Here is a 13,233-nt window from a genome sequence, read left to right on the forward strand (position 1 = left end):
CAGAGCAGTTCACTCAGCTAGAGGGGGCCGGAGACACCAGAACAGTTCACTCAGCTAGAGGGGTCCGGAGGGACCAGAGCAGTTCACTCAGCTAGAGGGGGCCAGAACAGTTCACTCAGTTAGAGGGGGCCGGAGGGGCCAGAACAGTTCACTCAGTTAGAGGGGGCCGGAGGGACCAGAGCAGTTAACTCAGCTAGAGGGGGCCAGAACAGTTCACTCAGTTAGAGGGGGCCGGAGGGACCGGAGCAGTTCACTCAGCTAGAGGGGGCCGGAGGGACCATAACAGTTCACTCAGCTAGAGGGGGCCGGAGGGACCAGAACAGTTCACTCAGCTAGAGGGGGCCAGAGACCCCAGAGCAGTTCACTCAGCTAGAGGGGGCCGGAGGGACCAGAGCAGTTCACTCAGCTAGAGGGGGCCGGAGGGACCGGAGCAGTTCACTCAGCTAGAGGGGGCCGGAGGGACCATAACAGTTCACTCAGCTAGAGGCGGCCGGAGGGACCAGAACAGTTCACTCAGCTAGAGGGGGCCAGAGACCCCAGAGCAGTTCACTCAGCTAGAGGGGGCCGGAGGGACCAGAGCAGTTCACTCAGCTAGAGGGGGCCGGAGGGACCAGAACAGTTCACTCAGCTAGAGGGGGCCAGAGACCCCAGAACAGTTTACTCAGCTCAGAGGGGGCCGGAGGGACCAGAACAGTTCACTCAGCTGAGGGGGCCGGAGGGACCAGAACAGTTCACTCAGCTAGAGGGGGCCGGAGGGACCAGAACAGTTCACTCAGCTAGAGGGGGCCGGAGGGACCAGAACAGTTCACTCAGCTAGAGGGGGCCGGAGGGACCAGAACAGTTCACTCAGCTAGAGGGGGCCGGAGGGACCAGAACAGTTCACTCAGCTAGAGGGGGCCGGAGGGACCAGAACAGTTCACTCAGCTAGAGGGGGCCGGAGGGACCAGAACAGTTCACTCAGCTAGAGGGGGCCAGAGACCCCAGAACAGTTTACTCAGCTAGAGGGGGCCGGAGGGACCAGAACAGTTCACTCAGCTAGAGGGGGCCGGAGGGACCAGAACAGTTCACTCAGCTAGAGGGGGCCGGAGGGACCGGAGCAGTTCACTCAGCTAGAGGGGGCCGGAGGGACCAGAGCAGTTCACTCAGCTAGAGGGGGCCGGAGGGACCAGAACAGTTCACTCAGCTAGAGGGGGCCGGAGGGACCAGAACAGTTCACTCAGCTAGAGGGGGCCGGAGGGACCAGAACAGTTCACTCAGCTAGAGGGGGCCGGAGGGACCAGAGCAGTTCACTCAGCTAGAGGGGGCCGGAGGGACCAGAACAGTTCACTCAGCTAGAGGGGGCCGGAGGGACCAGAGCAGTTCACTCAGCTAGAGGGGGCCGGAGGGACCAGAACAGTTCACTCAGCTAGAGGGGGCCAGAGACCCCAGAACAGTTTACTCAGCTAGAGGGGGCCGGAGGGACCAGAACAGTTCACTCAGCTAGAGGGGGCCGGAGGGACCAGAACAGTTCACTCAGCTAGAGGGGGCCGGAGGGACCGAGCAGTTCACCTTCAGTCTAGATGTGGATGCATACTCTGGCTTTTCAGATCACTCCTCTGTGGTGATCCAGCACTTTAAAGCGTTAAGAGAAAAGCTGGAAGGACTGCAACATCCAGTTGAATCTGAACATGAGCCCTCAGAAAAATAAATTTGAGAACCTGTGATGGCACACAGACTTCAAAGATAATTTGCCCTGTCTCAGAGACAGCATCTGGGAGTCAGCGCACCCCTGCTGTTGGGAGGTGTTCTGACTGAAGGGCTTAGCCCCTACTAGAGAGAGGAGGTGGGGGGATAAGATGGAGGAATAAACAGAGAATGAGATGTTTTGATGAATCAACATCTGCTAACAGTTTGAAAGAACTGAATAGAAAACTGGAAAGCGAACACAGAATACAACAGAGTATAATATGGTGATTGCTAGGAGCATTTAGACTGAAAACCCACATACTGTGCATTGTTAAATCCCTGTTGGCTGTTATAAAATAAATGTATCCATGTATCATTTTAATACCAACCTCTGTGGCCCATGGCCTGAGCCTGCTTCCTGAAGAAGGTTCCCATGGATTGGTTCCTTCGGCTTGTAACGGCGTGTTCATGTTCAGTAGCATCTGCATCGGGTCTGGGAACTGAGGGAACGGTTTCATATTTTCATGTTGGGGTTCATATTGGATCGGTGACTCAGGAAGGTTGGTGGTGGACCTGGAGGCAGGAATAAACAGAATATAAGAGGTCTTAATTAATCAACCTCTACAGATGCATTGAGAGAACCTAATATGAAGAGAAGAAAGCTAGTAGCTAGTACTTACCTGGAGGTGGTGGCATGGGGAACAAGCTAGTACATACCTGGAGGTGGAGGCATGGGGAACAAGCTAGTACTTACCTGGAGGTGGTGGCATGGGGAACAAGCTAGTACTTACCTGGAGGTGGAGGAATGGGGAACAAGGTAGTAGATACCTGGAGGTGGTGGCATGGGGAACAAGCTAGTACTTACCTGGAGGTGGAGGAATGGGGAACAAGGTAGTAGATACCTGGAGGTGGAGGCATGGGGAACAAGGTAGTAGATACCTGGAGGTGGTGGCATGGGGAACAAGCTAGTACTTACCTGGAGGTGGAGGAATGGGGAACAAGGTAGTAGATACCTGGAGGTGGTGGCATGGGGAACAAGCTAGTACTTACCTGGAGGTGGTGGCATTGGGAACAAGCTAGTACTTACCTGGAGGTGGTGGCATGGGGAACAAGTTAGTACTTACCTGGAGGTGGAGGCATGGGGAACAAGCTAGTAGATACCTGGAGATGGTGGCATGGGGAACAAGCTAGTACTTACCTGGAGGTGGTGACATGGGGAACAAGCTAGTTGATACCTGGAGGTGGAGGCATGGGGAACAAGCTCGTTGATACCTGGAGGTGGTGGCATGGGGAACAAGGTAGTAGATACCTGGAGGTGGTGGCATGGGAACAAGCTAGTTGATACCTGGAGGTGGTGGCATGGGGAACAAGGTAGTAGATACCTGGAGGTGGTGGCATGGGAACAAGCTAGTTGATACCTGGAGGTGGTGGCATTGGGCACAAGCTAGTTGATAACTGGAGGTGGAGGCATTGGGAACAAGCTAGTACTTACCTGGAGGTGGAATAATGGGGAACAAGGTAGTAGATACCTGGAGGTGGTGGCATGGGGAACAAGCTAGTTGATACCTGGAGGTGGAGGCATGGGGAACAAGCTAGTAGATACCTGGAGATGGTGGCATGGGGAACAAGCTAGTACTTACCTGGAGGTGGTGACATGGGGAACAAGCTAGTACTTACCTGGAGGTGGTGGCATGGGGAACAAGCTAGTAGATACCTGGAGGTGGAGGCATGGGGAACAAGCTAGTACTTACCTGGAGGTGGTGGCATGGGGAACAAGCTAGTACTTACCTGGAGGTGGAGGCATGGGGAACAAGCTAGTACTTACCTGGAGGTGGTGGCATGGGGAACAAGCTAGTACTTACCTGGAGGTGGTGGCATGGGGAACAAGCTAGTACTTACCTGGAGGTGGAGGCATGGGGAACAAGCTAGTACTTACCTGGAGGTGGTGGCATGGGGAACAAGCTAGTACTTACCTGGAGGTGGTGGCATGGGGAACAAGCTAGTACTTACCTGGAGATGTTGGCATGGGGAACAAGCTAGTACTTACCTGGAGGTGGAGGCATGAGGAACAAGCTAGTTGATACCTGGAGATGGTGACATGGGGAACAAGCTAGTACTTACCTGGAGATGTTGGCATGGGGAACAAGCTAGTACTTACCAGGAGGTGGTGGCATGGGGAACAAGCTAGTACTTACCTGGAGGTGGTGACATGGGGAACAAGCTCGTACTTACCTGGAGGTGGTGGCATGGGGAACAAGGTAGTAGATACCTGGAGGTGGTGGCATGGGGAACAAGCTAGTTGATACCTGGAGGTTGAGGCATGGGGAACAAGGTAGTAGATACCTGGAGGTGATGGCATGGGAACAAGGTAGTTGATACCTGGAGGTGGTGGCATGGAGAACAAGCTAGTACTTACCTGGAGGTGGTGACATGGAGAACAAGCTAGTACTTACCTGGAGGTGGTGACATGGGGAACAAGCTAGTAGATACCTGGAGGTGGTGGCATGGGGAACAAGCTAGTTGATACCTGGAGGTGGAGGCATGGGGAACAAGCTAGTAGATACCTGGAGATGGTGGCATGGGGAACAAGCTAGTACTTACCTGGAGGTGGAGGCATGGGGAACAAGCTAGTACTTACCTGGAGGTGGTGACATGGGGAACAAGCTAGTACTTACCTGGAGGTGGTGGCATGGGGAACAAGGTAGTAGATACCTGGAGGTGGTGGCATGGGGAACAAGCTAGTTGATACCTGGAGTTGGTGGCATTGGGAACAAGCTAGTTGATACCTGGAGGTGGTGGCATGGGGAACAAGCTAGTTGATACCTGGAGGTGGTGGCATTGGGAACAAGCTAGTTGATACCTGGAGGTGGAGGCATGGGGAACAAGGTAGTAGATACCTGGAGGTGGTGGCATGGGAACAAGCTAGTTGATACCTGGAGGTGGTGGCATTGGGCACAAGCTAGTTTATAACTGGGGGGGGTGGCATGGGAACAAGGTAGTAGATACCTGGAGGTGGCGGCATTGGGAGCAAGCTAGTTGAGACCTGGAGGTGGAGGCATTGGGAACAAGCTAGTACTTACCTGGAGGTGGTGGCATGGGGAACAAGGTAGTAGATACCTGGAGGTCTTGGCATGGGGAACAAGGTAGTAGATACCTGGAGGTGGTGGCATTGGGAACAAGCTAGTTGATACCTGGAGGTAGTGGCATTGGGAACAAGCTAGTTGATACCTGGAGGTGGTGGCATGGGAACCCATGGGGTGGTTGGTGTTACTGTCCAGGGGGGCTCTGCTGTTCCTGCATTGGTGGCTCAGTGTAGAATGGATAGGGAGGAGAGAGACCCCCCATGGAGCCAGTGGGAGACCCCGTAAGGAGAACAGGGGGTGTGCCGTTGGGTCCACTCTGCTGCATGTTGTCATTGGGACCCCTCCACTGAACTCCTCACCTTGAAACTGTCCCCTGGACTGAGAATTGAAGTTGGACCCACTGCAATGCCAAGAATATGCATTATTAATTCCGGTGATTTAAAAAATATATATATTTAAATGGGATCATGTAGAATGTAGCCAAAAATACAGTATACAGTGAGAGAGAAAAAGTATTTGATCCCATGCTGATTTTGTACGTTTGCCCACTGACAAAAAAATGATCTCCCTCGGCCTGGGGCTCCATGCAAGAACTCACCTCGTGGAGTTGCAATGATCATGATAACGTTGAGGAATCAGCCCAGAACTACACGGGAGGATCTTGTCAATGATCTCAAGGCAGCTGGGACCATCCTCCAAACATGACGAGATGAGTTTTTACCAAAAAGTTATGTTTTGATTTCATCTGACCATGTGACATTCTCCCAATCTTCTTCTGGGTCATCCAAACGCTCTCTAGCAAACTTCAGACCGGCCTGGACATGTACTGGCTTAAGCAGGGGGACACGTCTGGCACTGCAGGATTTGAGTCCCTGGCGGCGTAGTGTGTTACTGATGGTAGGCTTTGTTACTTTGGTCCCAGCTCTCTGCAGGTCATTCACTCGGTGCCCCCGTGTGGTTCTGGGATTTTTGCTCACTGTTCTTGTGATAATTTTGACCCCACGGGGTGAGATCTTGCGTGGAGCCCCAGATCGAGGGAGATTATCAGTGATCTTGTATGTCTTTAATTTCCTAATAATTGCTCCCACAGTTGATTTCTTCAAAGCAAGCTGCTTACCTATTGCAGATTCAGTCTTCCCAGCCTGGTGCAGGTCAACAATTTTGTTCCTGGTGTCCTTTGACAGCTCTTTGGGTCTTGACAATAGTGGAGTTTGGAGTGTGACTGTTTGAGGTTGTGGACAGGTGTCTTTTATATTGATAACAAGTTCAAACAGGTGCCATTAATACAGGTAACAAGTGGAGGACAGAGGAGCCTCTTAAAGAAGAAGTTACTTTTTTTATTTTTTTATTATTTTTTTTTATTTCACCTTTTATTTAACCAGGTAGGCAAGTTGAGAACAAGTTCTCATTTACAATTGCGACCTGGCCAAGATAACACAAAGCAGTTCGACAGATACAATGACACAGAGTTACACATGGAGTAAAACAAACATACAGTCAATAATACAGTATAAACAAGTCTATATACAATGTGAGCAAATGAGGTGAGAAGGGAGGTAAAGGCAAAAAAGGCCATGGTGGCAAAGTAAATACAATATAGCAAGTAACACACTGGAATGGTAGTTTTGCAATGGAAGAATGTGCAAAGTAGAAATAAAAATAATGGGGTGCAAAGGAGCAAAATAAATAAATTAATTAAATACAGTTGGGAAAGAGTTAGTTGTTTGGGCTAAATTATAGGTGGGCTATGTACAGGTGCAGTAATCTGTAAGATGCTCTGACAATTGGTGCTTAAAACTAGTGAGGGAGATAAGTGTTTCCAGTTTCAGAGATTTTTGTAGTTCGTTCCAGTCATTGGCAGCAGAGAACTGGAAGGAGAGGCGGCCAAAGAAAGAATTGGTTTTGGGGGTGACTAGAGAGATATACCTGCTGGAGCGTGTGCTACAGGTGGGAGATGCAATGGTGACCAGCGAGCTGAGATAAGGGGGGACTTTACCTAGCAGGGTCTTGTAGATGACATGGAGCCAGTGGGTTTGGCGACGAGTATGAAGCGAGGGCCAGCCAACGAGAGCGTACAGGTCACAATGGTGGGTAGTATATGGGGCCTTGGTGACAAAACGGATTGCACTGTGATAGACTGCATCCAATTTGTTGAGTAGGGTATTGGAGGCTATTTTGTAAATGACATCGCCAAAGTCGAGGATTGGTAGGATGGTCAGTTTTACAAGGGTATGTTTGGCAGCATGAGTGAAGGATGCTTTGTTGCGAAATAGGAAGCCAATTCTAGATTTAACTTTGGATTGGAGATGTTTGATATGGGTCTGGAAGGAGAGTTTACAGTCTAACCAGACACCTAAGTATTTGTAGTTGTCCACGTATTCTAAGTCAGAGCCGTCCAGAGTAGTGATGTTGGACAGGCGGGTAGGTGCAGGTAGCGATCGGTTGAAGAGCATGCATTTAGTTTTACTTGTATTTAAGAGCAATTGGAGGCCACGGAGGTCAGGTCTGTGAGAGACAGAAATCTTATTTTCCACCATCATTTTCAAATAAATTCATAAAAAATCCAACAATGTGATTTTCTGGATTTTTTTTCTCATTTTGTCTGTCATAGTTGAAGTGTACCTTTGATGAAAATTACAGGCGTCTCATCTTTTTAAGTGGGAGAACTTGCACAATTGGTGGCTGACTAAATACTTTTTTGCCCCACTGTACATGCCCGTCTGAAGTTTGCCAATGAACATCTGAATGATTCAGAGGACAACTGGGTGAAAGTGTTGTGGTCAGATGAGACCAAAATGGAGCTCTTTGGCATCAACTCAACTCGCCGTGTTTGGAGGAGGAGGAATGCTGCCTATGACCCCAAGAACACCATCCCACCGTGGATGGGTATTCCAGCATGACAATGATCCAAAACACACAGCCAAGGCAACAAAGGAGTGGCTCAAGAAGAAGCGCATTAAGGTCCTGGAGTAGCCTAGCCAGTCTCCAGACCATAATCCCATAGAAAATCTGTGGAAGGAGCTGAAGGTTCGAGTTGCCAAACGTCAGCCTCGAAACCTTAATGACTTGGAGAAGATCTGCAAAGAGGAGTGGGACAAAATCCCTCCTGAGATGTGTGCAAACCTGGTGGCCAACTACAAGAAACATCTGACCTCTGTGATTGCCAACAAGGGTTTTGCCACCAAGTACTAAGTCATGTTTTGCAGAGGGGCCAAATACTTATTTCCCTCATTAAAATGCAAATCAATTTATAACATTTTTGACATGCGTTTTTCTGGATTTTTTTGTTGTTATTCTGTCTTTCACTGTTCAAATAAACCACCATTACAATTATAGACGGATCATTTCTTTGTTAGTGGGCAAACGTACAAAATCAGCAGGGGATCAAATACTTTTTTCCCTCACTGTATATATAATATATATATGATATACAATATAACGTTCTATATTATATAGAATCATAAATCGTTATGTTATTTATAGCTAACAGAAACCTTTCCATTATATTGAAGAATACATGAGCCCGTCAGGTAAAAGTAGTTACCTTTGAGCCATCTTGAGAGCCAAGTCCACCGTAGGCATAACCACAATCTCAAACAGAGAGAGATCTTCTTACCCCCAGAATTCCCCCCACTGCTTCACCCCTCCTGTGGGCTGGAGGGTCCAGGGCAAGGACCAGGGTTAGGACCTCCAGACCCAGGACCACCAGGGCCCGGTGTGGGCAGCGGCCCCACCCCAGGAGGGGGTTTAGGCAGGGGGGCGATCCCCTGTTTCCTCAAGTCCTCTAATGCCATCTCATCTTCATAGGCAATCTCTTCCTCCGTGTTAATGATCTGAAGACGATTCATAGGACACACAGGGCCGGTTTCACAGACAAGGCTTAAGCCTAGTCCCAGACTAAAATTCCTGTTTGAACTGTCTTAAGTCTGCAAATCGCTTTGAGTGATCTTAAAATAGTCGTAGACTTAGCCTGTTCTAAACAAAGCCGATTGCAAGAGGGAGGATCAGACTAAATTGTAGCTGAAATGAATCCTTCAAAGAGGCAGGTTTAATTTCTGCTTAATGCTGTTTGTGAGGGAGCATGGACTATTTGGAATATCTAAATGAAGACTAGAGGCCAGCCAGACGAGTACTTGTGGTTAGGAGTAATCCATTCAATTACCTTGATGAAATAGCTTTGAGACCGCTTTCGTAAGTACAAGTACAAAGAAAATGCATTGGAGATAATGTCTTTGCTTGAGCCCAGACTTTCCTCTCTGTCTCTAAGAGGAAGGCATTTACCCAATGCTCTCCAAGTTCTGATCACTTTGAGGTTTTTGGCATTTGGAATCTTTCATCGTGAAACTGGTGATTTGTGTGGTGCCAGTGAAGCAACTGTGTGTAGAATAGTTAAAAGTCTGCAGGGCCATGTGTGAACTGAGGAGTCTTTACATCAATTTTCCTGGTGCTGCTGGCCAAGCCAACTATAGAGTGTAATTCTATGAATATGGTCACTTCCCAGGAGTGATTGGCTGTATAGATGGATGTCATGTTCCCATCAAGTGTCCATCAACTCCTGATGCTGAGGAGTACAGGAACCGTAAGAACTGGTTTTCCATCAATGTTCAGGGTGGATGCACTCCTAATTTAGAGTTTTTAAACATTGTTGCCCTTTGGAAAGGTGCAACTCATGATTCAAGGATTTTTCTCAACTCTTCATTGTGTGCTCAGTTTCAGAGAAGACAACCTAGTGGACTACAACTTGGTGACAGTGGATATGTTCAGAGTAACTTTTTATTCACTCCATACATAAATCCCACGACAGCTGAGCAGCAAAGATACAACAGAGCTCATATACAATGAGAGGGATGGTCGAGCGTATGTTTGGAGTAAGGACAAATCGATTCCAGTGTTCATGCAATACACTTTGTTTCAAGCCAAGAAGATGCTGCATGGTGATCATTGCTACAGCTGTGCTGCACAACTACCTGAAGCACCATTGCTGTCCTCCAATGGAAGATCAGGATCAAGCAGATGTGCCCATAGCTGAGGCAGGCAATGACCAACAAGGACTTGCACACAGAGATGCTTTCACATTGCAGCACTTCAACTAGATAAGATACATTTAAATATGAAATGTATATATTATGGTTAATGTTTGTTCTGTACAAAATTAAAATAGTGTGCATCAACATTTAATGAGTGACTAAACCAAGGCTGGTTTAAAATGTTCTTTGTGATTAAAATTCTCACTCATGAATATCCAAATGACAAATCATTATTTTTTTACATGTATTGTTCACCATGGCTGGTAATCACAATTGTCTCATTACTGTATATTTTTGGGATCATACCTCTCTTCCAACTTTCATATCCAATTCAGCCTGTAGAATTCTCATTTCATGTTCTTCCTTCAGATATTTTATTTTATGCTCATGAAATTCTCTGGCTAATTTTTCATGCATGGTCATCTTTTTTGTTCTCTGCTGAAAGGTGGTGGCAGGATCTTCTCTGTCACATGAAGTGACGCTGGAGACACGAAGCAGGTACGGGGAGTAAAACATTTTATAAAGACGGACATAGAACGAGACAGGAACAGCGTCAGCAAACTAATAATACAGACAAAAACAATACAATGCTGCAGCGGGGAACAGACAAATATAGGGGAGGAAATTAACAGGTGATAAGTCCAAAAACGCTGATGCGCGTGATGATGGAAGGCAGGTGCGCGTGATGATGGAAGGCAGGTGCGCGTGATGAGGGAAGGCAGGTGTGCGTGATGGAAGGATGAGGGAAGGCAGGTGTGCGTGATGAGGGATGGCAGGTGTGCAGGTGTGCATGATTGGCGTGATGAGGGAAGGCAGGTGTGCGTGATGGATGGCAGGAGTGCGTTATGCAGGACAACCTGGCGCCCTCAAGCGCCAGGAGGAAGGAATCAAATCAAATGGATTTATATAGCCCTTCTTACATCAGCTGATATCTCAAAGTGCTGTACAGAAACCCAGCCTAAAACCCCAAACAGCAAGCAATGCAGGTGTAGAAGCACGGAAGAGCGGGAGCAGACGTGACAGTACCCCCCCCCACACCCCCCTCAATTCATCAGTCTTGTCTTTTTTTGGTGGTCCACCACCAGCAGTAAATCCCTCTCTTCTGATCTCTGCATTCTCTCTTTTAAAGCCAGTTTAAGGTTCTTCCACAGTGTCTATAAGGGCAGATATTATTCAATATAAGTGATGTCACATGAATATGAGAAATGTGAAATACTGATAAATGAAGATATCTCACCTGAAGTTGTTGTGCTCTTCTTGTGGTTACATTTTCATTTGCATTGAATTCACTGCAAATTGCAGGCCAACCACTCCTTTTCGTCTGCTCAGTAGCAGCAGTATGGTTTTTACTTTCAATAACTGGATTGTTTGACTAAATGTTTTTTAGTAGCATTTTTTCATACTCACTGTATTTTTTGAACAAATTATTTTTGCCTCTGCCATTGTTTTGTCTCAAGATTCACACCAGTAACTGTGTTTTCTATTCCATTCCGGGTTTTTATGAGCACCATTAGACCAACAGCATGTGCTCATACTTAACCTAATCAGGCTTATCCCAGGTGTTCTCATTTAGGCTTACTTAAATTACTCTAGGACTCCATAGTCTCCGACTAAGCCAAATTTAAGCCACGTTTATAAAAGCTACTTAAATGTCCTAATAAGGCCTACTCCTGGCTTAATCTCAGCCCCGTCTGTGAAACCAGCCCATAATGAACCAAACAATCTGATGCAAAATAAATACTTTGACTTTGTGGCTGTGGGTAGAGACCTAGTGACTTGTTAACTACTGTTTAGACTACTGACTACTGATGTTGCTGTTATGTCACAGTTTCTATCCAGGCACAACCACTACATGTACATGCAGAACGTTTACACTGAGATTATTTCAGTTTGTGAAGTTTCTGATCAACTTTTTCTTACCTTATCAAAGGATCGTAGGAGAATGTACAGTTGTCTCCCTGATAACACTTGAAAGAACTTCCAGGGATATTCACATACACCCACAAGTCAAGGACAAGGACACGTATGCAGGAGTACTTGTATTACAATTGTCTGTTTTTATGTGCTGAACCCAAAGACAAATTTCCACATTGTGTAGACAAAGTTTTTCTTATTCTAATATTATTACACATGCTACATTGCATATCTATGAAGGACATCACCCACTTATCTCACATTCTATAACACACATATTACACAGTGGTTTATAAAGACATTTGTTTCCATCTTTAACCTAGTCCATATATCTGATGGCCATCTACTGACCCCTTGAGTCATCATGACTAAAGACATGAGGGAAGTCAACAAATGAATCTCCTTTCATCATGATCAGATAAGTGTAAACCCTCAAGAGGCGGAGTAATGTATTCATTCCAGGGTTTGGGTCCATTTCAATCCAGTAATTTCAGGAAGTAAATTGGAAGTAAAATTCCAATCGATTGCTTATGTTTACTTCATGAATGAACTTAATGAAATGGAATTGACCTCAACCCAGGTTCATTCCACCCATAGACTAATCCAGAATATTTGCTGGTGATCCATGTTGAAGGATATTGTACATGTAGATGCAATTGTCCCCTTTACTGCAGTATCCTTGGAGGTATAATTTACACATACACAGCTCCTTCCTTCTTGTCTAGTGTAACCAGCTCGAGTTTGACTTACACGGGTCCTCCTGAGGAAACAGAAAAGACCGTTTGAGGGAGAGTATGAGATGTGAGAGATAGAATACAAGACTGTTTTTAAAAGCAAATCGAAATAACAGCATTAAAAGTGAATTGATTTCATCTGCACTGTCATGATACTAACACAATATAAGCAGTTCATAGATACTTGTGACAGGGCTTAATGAATTATGAGTGCATCATAGTGCATTTTACTTGTAGACCTTAGGTAGTGTAATCTACATTTCTGTTTTTTTTTACATTTCTGTTGTTACATTCATCGCAGAGGTGCTGACTTGACTTGTCTTACCTTAATGCATCGTCCCTCCAAGAAGTATTTACAGATGTATCTCCTGTTGTGCTCCAGTGTGTATTGGTTGATGAACTCATTGGTCATGATGGGATGCTTCTCCTGAAAACCCCCAGGACCCTTCCTCTGTCCCTCCTATTGGATAAGACAACCAAAGGGAATCTTGGGAATCTTTTCCCTGACGTTTCTTCTGAAAACCACCAGGAGGGCCCTTCATTTCTTTCCTATTGGAAAGGTCACCAAACAGACAAAATGGATTGGTCTGAACTCTAAACCGAGGTACATTCTAGCAATCTTTCTCAATTAATCCTTCCTAGATTCTTCTCATCTTCTCGCCTCATCACTTTCTCAAACTGCATTGGAGAAGATCCAAGGTTCCTCCCCTCTGACATTCTAGGAGGTGAGGAGAAAGGATGCAAGAAATCAAGGAAAGATTCATTGGAAAAAAGCTTCCGAAGCCATTTTAGGAAGCCATCTTTGTTCCT

This window comes from Oncorhynchus keta, chromosome 2 (assembly GCF_023373465.1).
Source record: "Oncorhynchus keta strain PuntledgeMale-10-30-2019 chromosome 2, Oket_V2, whole genome shotgun sequence".
Classification (NCBI taxonomy): domain Eukaryota; kingdom Metazoa; phylum Chordata; class Actinopteri; order Salmoniformes; family Salmonidae; genus Oncorhynchus; species Oncorhynchus keta.